At 42.0% G+C, this 16970-nt stretch overlaps 1 pseudogene; it reads left to right on the top strand.

Annotated features, from left to right (window-relative positions):
- The first annotated feature begins 12297 nt into the window (after positions 1-12297).
- LOC117472301 lies at positions 12298-16862 on the top strand (annotated as a pseudogene).
- Positions 16863-16970: the final 108 nt, after the last annotated feature.

Raw genomic sequence — 16970 nt, 5'->3', positions numbered from 1 at the left:
GCCTGACAACATCGCAGTTGTTAATTAGCACAGGGAAGCTAACGGCTAGCTTTATTCTCAGTAACTGTAATACCCTGACTGTATATCCGACTGTAAATCTGCCACTAACACATCAATATCCTCTTATGTAGCTTTGTGTTTGATTCAATAATTAGGCTCCCTGTGTCCCGGACAGATGATGAAACCTAGGGTTACTGTTGCTAGCTTTGTTAGAAATGCACCATGTAATTTCCCCTGTTTTTACTCCCCTGTTGTGGCCGAGTTGCTGACATTGTGCAAGTTTGAAGTCACAAACAAAGGAGGTTTGTTCAAGAAGGGCAGAGGAGAATGGAAACATAAAGATTGATACTTTTATTTATCCCAAGTTGGGAAAATATCTTGTCACAGCAGCATGTTGACAGTCTATCTACAAGAATAACAAAATTCCTGACAATAGAATACAAATTAAAATATGTACTTATTCGCAGTTAAAAAATACTTATATTCAGAGGATTATCTAAATATGATAAACTATACAGAATAAATAATACTCTAAAGTCACAACTATCAGAAGAGACCAGTGTTTTAGTTTTTATTCAGTAAAAAAACAAACATATCTCCATATTGTGAAGCAGAAAACAGCATTCTTTGCTTTAATTGCATTTAAAACTACCCCGTTAATTAATTATCTATGTAGTTTCTGTAGCAGATAGTATTCATAAAATGTGTTCACTAACTTACTGGCCTAGATTTTGCAAGTTAAATTCCCAACCTACAAAACACCGGCTAAACCATAGACCCTTAAGACTTATAACTACCTCTAAACATTGGTTAAATAGCTAAGATACAATCAATAGGGACATAACAGAAGGATTTGAAAGTAGAGGAACTAGTCCTCAAGCATTCAGAGTATTCAAGCTTTTTTGTAACACATATTCCCTTCAATTATCTTTGAAAACACTCACAGAAAAACAACATTTTTATACTGTAAATAACCGTCTTTTAAACATGCAGACCTCCGCAAACCACTCTTACGGTCGTAAAAATAAGTGTACTTCTTTTATACATGCTTTTTTTAAAGAGTCTTATGGGAAAGTGAATTGTGTAAGCAGTCTGTGGTTGAGCTTTTTAAATCCACCCCTCTGCTGTTCTGGATGTTTCTATCATATCTCACTATCTTCATGGCCAGATGGAGTACAATTAGTTTAGATGTTAAAATGTTCCTTTCTATGACTTGTTCTCCATAGATAAAGAGATATAATTGACAGGGATCAGCCAAAGTTAAGGAGTGAATTATCACATTTCAGGAGTTGGAAACACAGGATTTCTAACCGAAAGGCAACATATTTTAATATCTGTAAGTGTTGAAGTTATTAGATTGTCTTTCTTACTAAACCTCAGTTTGTTTCCATTACATTCAGCTATTCTTATCCTTGACCTAGTCTTCAGTTTTGTTTTCGGTCAATGACTGAAACATGAATCAGCCACATATTTTACTTCAGATTCTTCATTATGGAGCTTAAAACAAAACTGACAATAACAAAAATGATTAGGCAGATTTTTATTTGGACTGTGCACTGATGATTGGACAAAACCAGACATTTGGAGACGTCACCTTTTCATGCTTTGACATTATAATTAGCACGTTCGCTATTTTTCTTATATTCGACAATCCCAATGATTTGAAAGCTGGTAATGCCATGTGCGAAATCAATTGTCTATTGATCCTCAGAATTAGTATTGGTGCCAAATACTGATTAATTATTTGGTTTGGCCACGATGTGACGATCCATATTTCTGCTTTAAGGATGACTGTATACTCAGTAGGGCTGTACCCGAATATTCGTTCGTTGGAGTACTATTCGGGTTTCAATTTCGTTATTCGGATATTCGTTTTTTTTGGTAGCCTTGCTGCCCTGCGGCTGCCAAATTGAATTTATTGAAATCTCCAATATCAACGTAAGAGCTTGTGCCTCTTCGGGGGGTGCTAACACGTAACCTTAAACGTTATTGTTTACTTTCTCCGTCTTTATATGTCGATAGGCCTATGACATTTCTCCGTTATTCTCCATCACGTTGTTTCCATAGCAACAACAACTTAAGACATATACAACTGCAACGAAAGTAACAAACACAATGCAATATCCTTTTCAATTTCAAAGAACACAAATTGGGTTATATACATTATCAAATAACTATAAAACAACAATACTGTAGAATAACAAAATGAATGCTGTGAATAAACTGAAATACACGTGTTGAAGCGGTAAGCTGCTGATTACTACCGAATATCCGGAGCCCGAAAAATGGTATTCGGGACGGCCCTAATACTCAGTTTTCATCGTTTGCCTAATGTTACTTTACCTTAAAATGATCCCAATGACTGCCAATGTACAGCTGTATTTGTTTCCCATCAATACTCGGATACTTTGAGGTGAGGGAAATGGGATCAAGAGAGAAGGAATTGGGTATTTTCCCCATATTGAATCTCAGGTGCTGTCACCATAAAAAGGTCCAAAATTTTAAATGAAGACTTTCAACGGGTTGAATGAGTTAGCCCTTTTTGTTTTGATAAACTTTCTTAAATGAATAGCTGTGTGTGAAAGCTGTTTTTAAATGGCAGACATGTTGTTTTGAAAGACTAAACCCAAAGAGATATGGAGTAATATTTTGTGAGATAAAAACATGTTGTGATTCTTGGAAATGACACCATCTATCTTTATGTTGACTTTACAACGATCTGGGGTTATTGGAAATGTTTAGAATACAGAGAAGTCTGAAACAATCCTATAAATATCTCAAAACTAACCTTATAGTGAAGCCTTATCTATATCTCCAGACATACCAGCTTTAAACAGAAACAAAAAGGGAAGCTAATCACTTCCAATATTGATTTAAAAATCAAATGTCAACATTGACTGAAGCTTCAATCTATTTGGTAAAGCTTTTCAGAAAACACCACAAACACCTGAGCAAGAATCAGTGAAGATTTTGTGATTTTCTTAAACTGTATGTTTAGAACTAAGGATGGGAATTTGAAAGCAAATGTATATTCGAATATTCGACCCCCAAAAAAACGGTTAACCGAAATGTTTATATCCTATAAAATAAAAATAAATGTGCTTCCCTTTTTGTTTCTGTTGAAAGCTGGTATTTACAAAAAATAAATTTAAATAAAAAAAATACATGTTCAAATAAGTTTAGAAACCAAGTCGAATTTGTCAAATGTATTGAACTGGTGATCACAGTTTGAACAGTTGACAGCTATAGGCCTACAGCTTTCATGCTTAAAACAACTTGGTTTTTAAATGAAAGAGGGATCAAACACGAACAACATAACGGGTTAGGGTAACGTAACCCTATCACAACAGAGATCAACCTGTAACAGGGTTAGGGTAACGTAACCCTATCACAACAGAGATCAACCTGTAACAGGGCCTATGCACAGAATGCAGCTATTCAATACTCATTCTTGTTTAAGAATATGAGCATGTCTACTCAGGGGAGAGGCGGGTGCGGAGGCGATTCACAATCAGGCCAGCTGTAGAGAAGACCCTCTCAGCTGGAATGTGGGCATAAGATGAGGTTTGAGTCTGTGTGGTCTGCGTGTAAGGAGGGGCAGCAGCCATATCATTAGCTAGAACTAGATCTGATGGATTTGGACATAAACGCGAGTGAAGTATAACCGGACGAGAGAGAGAGAGATCAGCACCTGCAGCTCTGCCCGCTGTGAGGGGCCGCTGAGCGGAGCAAAACACACCTTTAGACCTAACACACTTAGCTATGGCACTGTCGTATACATTGAATTATTCCATTTGATAATATGTCATCAACTTAGGCACCCCTCCCAAAAAATAAATAAAATAAAATTACAATAAAAATATTCATAACTCATATTCTCATATTCGAATACCTGAATAATTTCTAATATTCGATGAATCGTTCCCATCCCTATTTTGAGCCCAGTTTACCTTGTTTTGCTCAGTGTGGATCTGCTGATGTTAATTGTGATTAAATTAGTCCATCTGAGAGACACAGTGTGTTCTGTCTAAAATAACTTTCACAGCCTGCACACAAGGCTTGATGAGAAAGGGTTTTTACTTTCTTCCAACCACATTTACATTTTGTGTAATGTTTATTTGTAGTTGCATCACATCTAAAATTCATTTGGTCCTAAACAAGGCTGCACGATTTTACGATATGATTCAAGTTCATGGAGGGATCATCCTTTTTGAACCAATTCTCATCATGACCGAAAAATATAATACCATTTTTAAGGTGTGTTTATATTTTTAAGAGAAGCTGTATTAAAGGGCCCATGTCATGCTTTCCCGGTTATTACCCGTCCCCTTGTGTTCTGTAGCTTCTGCATGTAAACGGTCTGCAAAGTCACAAACCCTCAAAGTACACCCTGTAGCGAGTAAAACACAGAAAATACCTCTATGCTGCCCCAGAACGCCTCGTTGGACATTTTTATGTTTCCATTTCTTTCTTCCTGGGTACAGTGACGTAACGGCTACGCGGATTGGTCCGCAGACTTCCTCACACACACACACACACACACACACTCACTCACTCACTCACTCACTCACTCAGCCTTATCTTTTCTCAGCCGCAGCTCCGCGGGTTTCTCAGCCTGAGACAGCGAAACTCAGCCTGAGCACACACACAAACTCACAGCCAGGCTACGAGTGTGTGTGTGTGTGTGCTCAGGCTGAGTTTCGCGTTGTCTCGCTGTCTCGCAGACCCCACGCAGCAACCAGGAAACAACACCAGTAATCCAGCTCACACTGTCCGCTCCAGCAGCGAGCCCTGCAACGTCCCACCAACACGGCACCCAGACCCCACGCAGCATTCTCTTCTGTTTGTCATTACTGGTGTCATTTTCTGGTTGCTAACAAACGCCATTGTAACACATAAACACAAATCAGAGCACAGTGGGCTCATAGGGAGGGGGGGGGCAGGAGCTCCAACAAGCCGTGCAGGACACAGACTGAATACACATACTATACAGCAGGGCTTCTCAAACTCCGGACCGAACCCTGTGTCCCATTATATTTAAAAAAAAAATAAATAAAAAAAAAAATCTGATTCTGATAAATGAATGTACATCATTATGTACGCGCGTCTTGTGTCTGACGCGTAGTGAGAATGAACGTGCATATATATTTACTTGTGTGCACGAGCGTGACACTCATTGCAGACCGCAAGTTAACCGCAAGTTTACCTTGACTTTCTAATGTCTTTTTTGCCGAGGTTCAAGGCGTTGACTACAGACAAACAGCCAAGCCACCATACTGTATGTATGTATTGAATGTGTGTGTGTATAAAGCGGCGCCGTTTACCGACAGGCAAGGCAGGCAAGTGCTTGGACCAGAAGGGGGCCCCCAAAGAAGGTAGATTAAGAAGGTCCACAGCAATGACAACATGGAACACCCTTTCATTTACTGCAACGACATGTCGGGAAACCCCCTCAAGGCGGCCCCATGCATAGCGCGCCGTAAGAAACTGCTTCTTAATTTCAGTTTCGTTTCAGGGGGGGTTGACTTTACTGGCATTGATCCGGACCAGTGACCTTGCATAAAGTTCACAAGTGGACCTTTAATAAAAAGGTTTGAGTACCCCTGCTATCCAGAGATGCTGTTTGAGAAACCAATGTGAGTTTGGAACATTGAACAATGTGAATCTATTCTAGTAGACCTCAACAATGGAACTATGATCAGTAGAAATGGCCGTGACATGGGACCTTTAAACAAATATCTCTTGAGTGTGGAGAGAACAAATTATAGGCCAGAATATCTCTGCATCTCCACAACACTTCCTCCAAAATGTATTTTAGCACACATTTAACCTTGAATATTGTGCCTCCTGCGATTCGAATATCGCACTCTCCCTTCCTTGGATTTCCATAACATTTGGATTCATTGTGCAGCCCGAGTCCAGCAGCTCATAACAAAAGCCACAGACCTGCATGGAGCTTTGGCTTTTAACTCTATATTTTCCCCTGAAGAATCATGGAAATATTCTGTGAAAATAATCACAGCTTTTGTATAAAACATTATAATATCACTTCAAAAATAACTCTTAATAATTTATACTAGAGCTATAGGAGCTCCCATGAATTGATTAGAAGTTTCCTCATGCTTTCTGTTTTCTGCTGACTGCCTTTAACCTGCAGCTAGAAAGTGTACACAGGACTCCATGAAGGGTTAAAGGGGTGAAAGCAAAACCCTGTGACCGACTGAGTCCCCGAGGGCTTGAGAGGGTAGGGAGGGTCATGGCTCTCTCTCTGGACGGTTGTGATGATTAATCTGTTGATAAGAGGATCTGTCCAGAGCAGCCGGTTTGTATCCAGACTGACTGACAGGCCGGATGGCTTCAAATTAGGCCCTAATCAACTTATCCTGGACCCATCAGACTCCCAGCATGCCGTGCTGCATTGTTATGATACCAGACGGTGTGTTGTGATCGAGATGTTAAGGGAAACCTGTTTGTTTGTCGGCAGGATTAAGGAACAACTGCCTTGCTTTTGATAACATTTGGACGAAAGGTGTACAAGAACCTAATGGATCGAATTCACAGCACAGATTCACCCATTAGGCTTTTTATCACGTATGGAAAGCACTTTTAACATGTGTCTGCACCTACAAGTGCCTTTTTCATTTTTATTAAAAAGGGGAGAACTGCACCTAGTTATTACAAAATAATCTGTCTTTTGATGTGATGATCGTTTGTCATTTTTCAAGCCAAACATCCAAGTTTTTAATGCTTCCAGATACGCAGAATATAGATTTTTCTATCATTATTATATAACGTTATGTATTTGGGTCTTGTCAGACAACAAGGCAATGCTGCTGCCTTTATGAATGATTATTGGTAGAGTTATCGGTGGACGTTTGATATGAAAAGGGATTTTCCACGCTTGACATTACTATTTGTTCCTGTTTTTATTCTTGTAGCATGAGATTGGTTTAAATTGTCTACGAGGAAATGGTTGACTTGACCTTGTGTCAAAGGATGTTTTTGATGTGTTCCAGTAGCATTGTTGACACTGGGAAACTGAGTTTGACAAAACATTTCTGTTCAGCTTTCAACAAACACCTGAAGACTGCGATGCTTTTATTTTGTTTAATTTCCTCAAACAGATCCGGCATTTCTCTGCTGCAAGTTTTGTGACTTATTTGGTCAACATATACACACATACTGATTTAGTGTCAATCATTAAAAAGCAGCATTCTTTTATCTAAAAAGCCAAAAATCTTCACATACCACAATACCGTAGAAATGGTAGAAGCCGTCATGATTTCTATGCATTTATTAAACGGTGCATGCAGACATCCTAGGCTTCGTCTGGACTCAGAGCTTTTTTTAAGCTCCCCAAATCCTCCTGACCCAGCAGCAACAGACAGACAATCAGTTGTGCTTAACTTGTTCCTCAATTTAGAAGATGTTTTTGCATTTCTCTCACATTTTGGCTATTAACTAACGGGTTCCTTTTTTCCAGTAAGCCTACATTTGACTCTCAGTACTCTCCTCCTCTGAATGGGGACGACATGTTTTCTTTGTTGTAAATGCAGAAATGTTAACAATAGAAATGACAGACTTCAGGAGCGTTTCAATACACACCCTCCCCCCGACCCAAAAATAGTTTGTGTATTGATTTTCTCCTCGGACTACATTTTGATTGTACCAGCTGGTCTGCCACTGAGTTTCAAATGATCACATTTAGCTGTTAAATTGTTAAAAACACAGATCAGACCTGAATGATTTTACTTTATGGAGCTGCTGCTGGTTTCCTTCCACAGAGTCTGTTATAACTTTCATTAAAAGCTCTTAACACTGAATAATGTTTCCTCCTGCCTGAGCGGAGCCCCAGATTTTCATATCCAAGTGCTTAACATTTGCATATTGGCTGGTTTCAGTTGACAGTGGAAGATCTATGAACGCCCCTCCCCCCCCCCCTGCCTGTCAGACTAGATGCAGGGTGTAAAAGCTATAAGGGTTCAGATTAGCAGACTGTTCCTGTAACGACAACACGCTGTTACATTAGCTCCAGACCCTGAACTTCCTCTGGGACACATGCTGCGTGTTGTCAGTGTGCCTGTTGTGCCTGTTGTTGCTATTTTATTTATTTCAAACAATATGAAAGCAGACACGGTCCTCCTGGGTAAAAATAAATGCTTACTATGTTGTAGAAAATATAATATATAATATACATACATACAATACGTACTTGCACACACATCGATCGATATCGGCCGATATTCACTCTCTGCCGATCGATCGGTGCTCTCTATAAAGGCCGATCGGGAGAGCCGATCACATGACGTAAAATACATGACACTTTTCTCTGAGCGGCAAAACAAGCTCGCCAAAATGGCTTCACCGGTCTGGCAGTATTTTAAGGTGTCTGAAAAAGACAGTAAAATAGCGGTATGCAACGTGTGTGTGAAGCAGAAACCCTGCAGCTCCACTCGCTGTGACGGACCGCTGAGCGGAGCAGAACACACTAAGAGTTACGGGCCGTCTCCACGGCAGCGTTAAAAAATCTTGAAACGCTTCTGCCCATTCACTTTGAATGGGGTGACGTCACTTTTTTTCGCTTTCGCCGAAATGCATTGTGGGCAGGCGAGCGGAGATTCTCAGGATTTTCAAGATCCAAAGTTGAACAATGTTCAACTTTTGAGGCTGAGGTGGAAGCGTCAGCCAATCAAATCCCGTGTACGCAAATCTGACAGTTCAAGCTCTAGCCAATCAAACGGCGTGTATGCTGGGAGAGAAATACCGCAGGTCATTTCCTCATATTCCAAAAAATGGAGGAGAAATTAGCGGTAGGGAATCAATCACCCGGTGCTTTATGACCAGACCTACCGGGATATAAACCGGAGGAGCCAGGCATGGAGGGAGGTGGCAGAGACAGTGGTAGGTTTTCGCCTGTTTTGGGGAGTTTATATCCAGTTTACTTCGGGCTTTTTTGCTTCGTATGTCGCGGGCGGGAGATTCATGTGATTGGTTGCTCGCAAAAAATCCTCAAGCTTCAGATACGCCCACCTCCAAGATTTTTTTAACGCTGCCGTGGAGACGGCCCGTTAGACCTAACACACTTAGCTATTTGATCTACCTCTGGAACAAGCTACACTAGTTATACATATATTTATTCTTCACTGTCGGGTCACTCATTACTGGATCAGTGAGCTGCAGGAGATACTGACGGGCTGAGAGGGGGAGAGAGAGAGGGGGAGAGAGAGAGGGGGAGAGAGAGAGGAAAATAGAGCGCTTCTGCTCATTTCTCCCGTGGTATTATCCAAAGTGAATGTAAACTTGAATAATGCACTTCATTTGAATGTAATAATGATGTTGGTTGTTGTTTGTGGAAGCTCCAGTGAATGAGCATTAACTGAGTTTTAAACATCACTTTAAATGGAAGATCCCCATAGGCCCCGCCCACTCGATCGGATCGGCGATCGGTACCGGCCGATACTGATTCCGGCGATCGGCCCCAAAATTGGCGATCGGAGCGTCCCTAGTTACATCACACTCTCAGGGTCTTTGGGCCACTTTGTCCTGGGTCTATGATTCGTCCATTTGCAGATGAAGTTCTGTTTATTAGGTCTTAGTACAGGGTTCTGTTGTTGCTTTATGAGGTGTGTGTTCATCCGAGACCTTTGTGTTGAATTACCCTGACCCCGTCTCATCAGACGCATGTCCTCGGCACGTGCCGGACATACATCCTGCATGAAAAGCTTAGACAGCTGCTCTGTCTTCCAGGAATGATTTGGGCTGTACTGGAAAGGGTGAAGCTCAGCAGATTCATTGATACTGTTGACATTCAAATTGTTAATCAACATTTAAATGCTGCGGCGCTGGGCAAACATTACATAATAATAAACAATGTTACCGAAATCAGAGGCGGATTTTTCTTTATCAACCTCTTAGATCAGTGGGAGATGGACCGCAGAAATAAGAGTTACATGAAATCTGCCCGCCTACCCTTTGCCTTTAATACCTTCCTGTACATATTATCAAAATGGACCTGTATAATCAGATTATAGTCATCCAGGAATTATCCACTGCTGTATAAACAAGCTTACAAGAGGCCTTCCAGAAGTGTCTCCTTCCAGCATAAATGTATCGCCCATTAATTACCCATACAGAAAATACGTGGAAATTATCAGTAAATAAGGTTATCAAGTCATGTTTTCACTTTAATTTGACATTAACTTCTTATGTTTATATGAATATCTATTAACTATTCTTACTTTAAATTCTAATATATACATTTTTTTATTTATTTCTGAATTGAAGCAACTGTCAAACCAAGTTCCCCCGGGATAACCAAAGTATCTTGATTTTCTTCCTCTGTTGCCGGGTCATTAAATGTCTCCATTGTTTTGTTTTTTCAGGTAAAGAGACTACATGTCCCAGAAACCCCTGCTGTGAGAGCGAGCAACTACTTCTTCTTCTCTTGTCCGTGTTTTTCCTCTCTCCTTCCTTCCGGTTGGTTGGATGAGTCCCAAACAGCGACAAAATTGTGAGCAGTGATTGGGCGCTGAGCCGGACCGGGTAGCCAACGGGGAGCCAGGTAATAACCAGAGAGAAGGCACAATTATGTAAAATAATAATATATATAATAATATCTGCAGGTCAGGCTTTTTTTTTTAAATCGTAAATCGTCTCAAAAGCATTTCAAGCAGGTTCACAGAATAAATAGTAGGATTAAAACAAGGGGAACTTCACTGTCCTTTTACAAGCAAAACACCCAACTATTTGATGGCTACTGGTACCTAGAATATAAACTTTTTCTTGCATTATTATGAATATATTAAAGGTGGGGTAGGTAATTCACTTCAGAAACACTTGTTATATTCCATGGAATGCTCTTAACATCCTGATAGCAATGAATATCTGAAATGCTTTGACAATAAATCCATAAATAAATATCATCTGTGGAAGCTGTGGCGCTGTAAAAAGCACGACCAATCATCTGAGCCGGCCCGGCTAAAATAACTGGATGGCCTACCTGCCTGTCAGCCTTCCATCTGTGCACAAACTTATCTCGTGCCCTCATTGGTCATGTGCGCGTTCGTGTGTGTTGGAGGAGGGGCTCTGTGAGGAAGGGGCAGATTTTTTCCGGTTGTGTATTTTCAAATTCTAGCGATCTCGAGCTGCTTCCTCCGTTCTTACCTCCCCTACCTTTAAATTATATCTTTGGGATTTGGACGGACGGTCAAGACAAGAATGTTGTTGCCTCTATGAATGAATAATCAAGGAAGTAATTGATAGACATTTGATCGGAAAGGGATTTTCCCGTGCTTGGCCTTTTAATATTTGTTCCTGATGGCATTAGATTGGAAATGTAAATTGTTGAATGAGGAAATTGTTCCCTCGCCTCAGGTTAAAGGAAATGATTGATGGACTTTTCAGTAGCATTGATATCGTAGACCAGGGCTATGCAATTGGCGGCCCGCGGGCCACACCCGGCCCCGGGGTGATATTGGCTGGCCCTTTACTTTTTAACATTATACTCAATCTACTTTTTTTTTTAAAGGATTCTTTTCTGGCCAGAGTGCCTTTTATTCCAGAGAGGGGTGTTACAATTGAGAGATAGAGGGGAAGACATTGCCTCTAAAACTTCTGCGGGCTCGGGTTTCGAACCCACCTCCTAGCTACTGTAGTGACAACTCCTGTCATTGATTGCATCTCTGCGTGGATGATTAGATGATGAATGAAATCAAATGAAATCATGTTGATGGTTAAATGAGCTTCACATGTAGGCCTACTGAGTTCTGAACTTGGGGCTATGTTGTTTGATTTAATTAAACACAATATATGCACTCCACTGTGCTGTATCTGAAGCTCTTAATATGATTGCTCATATTTCAAGCCATCTTTTTCCCGGCCTCTTGCTTTGGATCATTTTCATCAACCGGCCCCCATTCCAAACTAATTGAATAGCCCTGTCATAGACTGTGTATATAAATGTGTATATTTGTATTTATATAGATTGATATATTAGAAAATACCATTCAGGATTAAACAAAGGGTACTTTATTTTTTTAACACTTTATTTTTGAAGGTTTTCATTAGGAGAGAAAATACAGAATGTCATTGAGCTGTCAAATACATACTGGAGATGCAACAGTGCACATTTAAACCAGACTGCCAAAAAAGCAGATCAAATGTACCCCCCACCCCCACCCCCACCCCAGCATGGAAAGAAAACAACAACCCGAGTAATGAGACAAGTATACACGTCCTCATAATAGACAAAGGGTACTTCATTGACATACTTTTTGTGTCCCTGCAGTGCTAGCCATCATGGCGGACGTGGACCCGGACACCCTGCTGGAGTGGCTGCAGATGGCCAGGGCGATGAGCGGGACATGCAGCTCATCGCTCTGGAGCAGCTCTGCATGCTGCTGCTCATGTCTGACAACGTGGACCGCTGCTTCGAGACGTGAGTGTCGTGAGCTTAAGGGTCCATATGTCTCTTCTTCATCAACATGTGTCCCCTCTTCCTTCATGTCTCTTCTCATCAACCATGTGTCCCCTCTTCTTCATGTCTCTTCTATCAACATGTGTCCCCTCTTCTCATGTCTCTTCTACATCAACATGTGTCCCCTCTTCTTCATGTCTCTTCTTCATCAAATGTGTCCCTCTCTTCTTCATGTCTCTTACACATCAAACATGTGTCCCCTCTTCTTCATGTCTCTTCTACATCAACATGTGGTCCCCTCTTCTTCATGTCTCTTCTACATCAACATGTGTCCCCTCTTCTTCATGTCTCTTCTACATCACATGTGTCCCCTCTCTTCATGTCTCTTCTACATCAACATCGTGTCCCTCTTCTTCATTGTCCTTTCTTCCTCAACATGTGTCCCCTCTTCTTCATGTCTCTTCTACATCAACAGTGTCCCCTCTTCTTCATGTCTCTTCTACATCAAAATGTGTCCCCTCTTCTTCATGTCTCTTCTACATCAACATGTGTCCCCTTCTTCTGTCATGTCTCTTCTTCATCAACATGTGTCCCCTCTTCTTCATGTCTCTTCTACATCAACATGTGTCCCCTCTTCTTCATGTCTCTTCTACATCAACATGTGTCCCCTCTTCTTCATGTCTCTCTACATCAACATGTGTCCCCTCTTCTTCATGTCTCTTCTTCATCAACATGTGTCCCCTCTCGTCTTCATGTCTCTTCTACATCAACATGTCCCCTCTTCGTCATGTCTCTTCTCAACATGTGTCCCCTCTTCTTCATGTCTCTTCTACATCAACATGTGTCCCCTCTTCTTCATGTCTCTTCTTCATCAACATGTGTCCCACTCTTCGTCATGTCTCTTCACTCATCATGTGTCCCCTCTTCGTCATGTCTCTTCTACATCAACATGTGTCCCCTCTTCTTCATGTCTCTTCTACATCAACATGTGTCCCCTCTTCTTCATGTCTCTTCTTCATCAACATGTGTCCCCTCTGTGTAAAGAGACAGGAACAAAGATTTTCTCTCTTTTTGATCCATTTCTATAAAAACCTGTCTGAAAATGAGCTGATCAGATTTTGGACACTTTATGTCATAACGATGTTTTGTCTTGAGTAACCATTAGCCAATCAGCAACCAAGGTAACCCCCCCCCCCCCCCCCCCCTTATCACCTGAATCTCCTCCTAGAGCACCATTGAGTTCTTTGTAACCAAATGTCTCTCAGAGGGGCGTGGGGAGGGCTCCTTATTGTCATCTAAAGTAACAGACAGAATCAGCACTTTGGAAACAGGGCTGAAACAGAGGGGATTATGGGTAATGCTGCAATGATCTGTTTGGTGTTTCAGCCAATCAGAGACAGGCTCTGGATATATCTGAGACCTGTTAATTTTATGAAAAACAGTGTAATAGGGTGCATATGACAATAAGCATTTGAACTTATATTTTGAAATCCTTGTTTAATAAAAAAAAAAAAAAATCAAGTTCTTCCTGACTGACCCCCACCCCCTCTCTCTCCCCCCTCTCTCCTCTCCTTCCAGCTGTCCTCCTCGCACGTTCCTCCCGGCGCTCTGTAAGATCTTCCTGGATGAGAGCGCTCCGGATAACGTGCTGGAGGTCACGGCCAGAGCCATCACCTACTACCTGGACGTGTCTGCAGAGTGCACCCGGAGGATTGTGGGAGTGGACGGAGCCATCAAGGCGCTGTGCAACCGGCTGGTGGTGGTGGAGCTGAACAACAGGACCAGCAGAGACCTGGCCGAGCAGTGTGTGAAGGTAGGAGCCCAGGAGGACGAGGAGGGGGGGGGGGGTCTGTTCTGGATGTTAGCCTGAATTCACAAACTGCTGCCGCCACAAACTATCGCTCTAGTCATCCTGCTTTAGGGGGATCTGAAAACTATCGTAATCATTTAGTAAGGGGGTCCGAGTCTTTGTAAACTTCTGCTCAGGCTCTTTTAGAGTGTACCTAATGTTCTCAAATGTAAAGAAGTGCATAGTGTCTCTTATCCATCTAGTCAAATCAGGAGGTGCTTGCTCAAATATATGAAATATTCTTTCAGTATATTCGCCCTGAAAAATACAATTGGACACTTTCTGAATTCAGCTTTCTCCCTTTAACCGAACTGAGACGAGCTTAAATACCTCATGGCAACAAGAACTTCATTCAAACTCGAAAGGAACTAAATAAAGCTTCCTGGTTAGTCTTTCCTCTTTTCCAACAATCACCAACTCTGTTTGAGTCAAAATAAACCCTTCATTCACAGAGATGCATGTCAACATTTCGCTCCATGCCCCGAGTTCATTCTCTTTTATGGATGCAGACCCTTATTTGAAAATGAATTGTCTATCACTTGCTGAGAGACAATATATTCGTGCTGACATGATTTTAGTCTGAGGTGAGAGATGTACTCTCTGCAGCACTTCTCTCTGCCTGATGATGAGAAAGCTCAGAGTCAGTGGAGAAGAGCCAGACAGCGTTTCTGGTTGGCTCGTCCTTCAGGCTGCAGTGATGCCATCAGTTAGGTCAGCAGCAGCAGTGTGTTTTGTTCCAGTGAAATCTCATCAAAGAGCATCTGTTTGGCTTATGTATCTGCTCCTCTGGTGTAATCCTGCACAGGGCCAGGCAGATAACAAGAGGTGAACTCGGGCTAAGACATGAGAATAACAACTGACCAGAGATCAGCCTGTTGCTGTGTTTGTGTTTGTCTTGAGACGAGTCATACCACAAGCAGGAGACTCACGACCATGTGTTAGCAGACGTTTATTAATACACATCACGGGACAGTAGGTGTCTTTATTCAGGCCTCAGTTTCTCAGCAGTGAGCTGAAAGCTGCCGCTGATCTCAAGTTATTGAATGTTTCCACATTAAACAGCTGTGTCCTTTTATCACCTCAGGAGCCAAACTCCCCCCCCCACACACTCACTCTGTCTGACGCCGAAAAGCTGGTCCACGCCTTTGTCTCCTCCAGGCTGGACTACTGCAACGCACTGCTCATCGGGATCCCTCACAAAATAATAATAATAATACATTTGATTTATATATAGCACACTTTAAAGACACCGTCATCTCAAGGTGCTTCACAAAGCTATAAGGAGAAAATAATAAAATAAAAAGATATCTAAAGCAGCATATTAAATAGAATATGGCATCCAGAAGCTCCAGTATCAGAACAGCGCTGCTAGGATCCTGATGAGGTGCGCAATATGATCACATCACCCCCTATCCTTAAATCTCTACACTGGCTCCCCGTGGAACTGAGGATCGAATTCAAGGTCTCCGTCCTCACCCACCATTGTGTCCATGGAACTGCCCCTCCCTACCTCAAGGAACTCCTCACCCCCCATACCTCCTTACGGACCACCCGCTCCAGCAACTCCAACCTCCTCAGACCCCCCCCCCAGGACCAAGCTCCATACTATGGGAGACCGGGCCTTCTGCTCGGCTGCTCCCAGTCTGTGGAACGCTCCCCCCGACCACATGAGAGCACCACAGACCGTGGCCTCAAAACCCATCTGTTCAATAGAGCCTTTCCCTAGACCTTTTATATCAGGGGGTCCGCGGGGTCTTACAAAGTATTAACAGTTGATAAATTAATTTAGCAAAAATTAAGGCTATTAAAAAGTATTAAACGGCATTTTCCAAAGTATTACATTTTGTAGCTTGTTCTCAATAAGTATATAATGGTCCAAAGAGGTGTTCTACAGTCTGCCTGAATGTAATCATTGCGTAGGTGTGTAGTGTGATTCTGTGGAGTTTATTGATGGCATCCCGTTGGGTTTGACGTCATCAGAACAGGACATCGCACGCTCACTGCTTGATAGCGCGAAGGTCCGTTTACGCCGGTTGTTAAACAACATGGTTATGGGGAAATGCAAGTCTGCGTCCAAATGGTTGGAAGATAAGGAGGAAGGACAATCAATACTGTATATAGTCAATGTGAGGTAAAGTGTGTCGCCAAGGTAACCGGTTAAAACTCCAAGTGGAGATGAGGTCTTAAAATGTATGGGAAGGGTCTTAAAAAAGGTCTTAAAAGGTCTTCCATCTGACTTCAGGATTCCTGCATATACCCTAGTATATAACTTTCAGTTTAGTGATGCTTGTCATCTGGTTCAGAGACATGACCAGGCACAGGTGTCCCCTGTCAGAGAGCGTTTAATTCTAAGTGTTATGTCTTCTTCAAAGGTGTGGAGCTGATCTGTACCAGGGAGTCTGGCGCTGTGTTCGGGCCGGCGGTCTGAACTGCGTGCTGACCTTCATCAGAGACAGCGGACACCTGGTCCACAAAGACACGCTGCACTCTGCCATGTCCGTGGTGTCCCGGCTCTGCAGCAAGATGGAGCCTCAGGACTCGTCTCTGGAGACCTGCGTCGAGTCTCTGTCCAGCCTCCTCAAACACGAAGACCACCAGGTAACCTTTTCAGATGTGTAATTAGGTAGATCATTTGTTCGTTCAACATTAGCATCACATTCTCACATGCTTTTATCAATTCAATACTTGTGTATAATGTTTTTATGC

The sequence above is a fragment of the Trematomus bernacchii genome, unplaced genomic scaffold, assembly GCF_902827165.1.
Source record: "Trematomus bernacchii unplaced genomic scaffold, fTreBer1.1, whole genome shotgun sequence".
Taxonomy (NCBI): domain Eukaryota; kingdom Metazoa; phylum Chordata; class Actinopteri; order Perciformes; family Nototheniidae; genus Trematomus; species Trematomus bernacchii.
The sequence above is the reverse complement of the archived record's forward strand: the minus strand, read 5'-3'. Positions and strand labels throughout refer to the sequence as shown.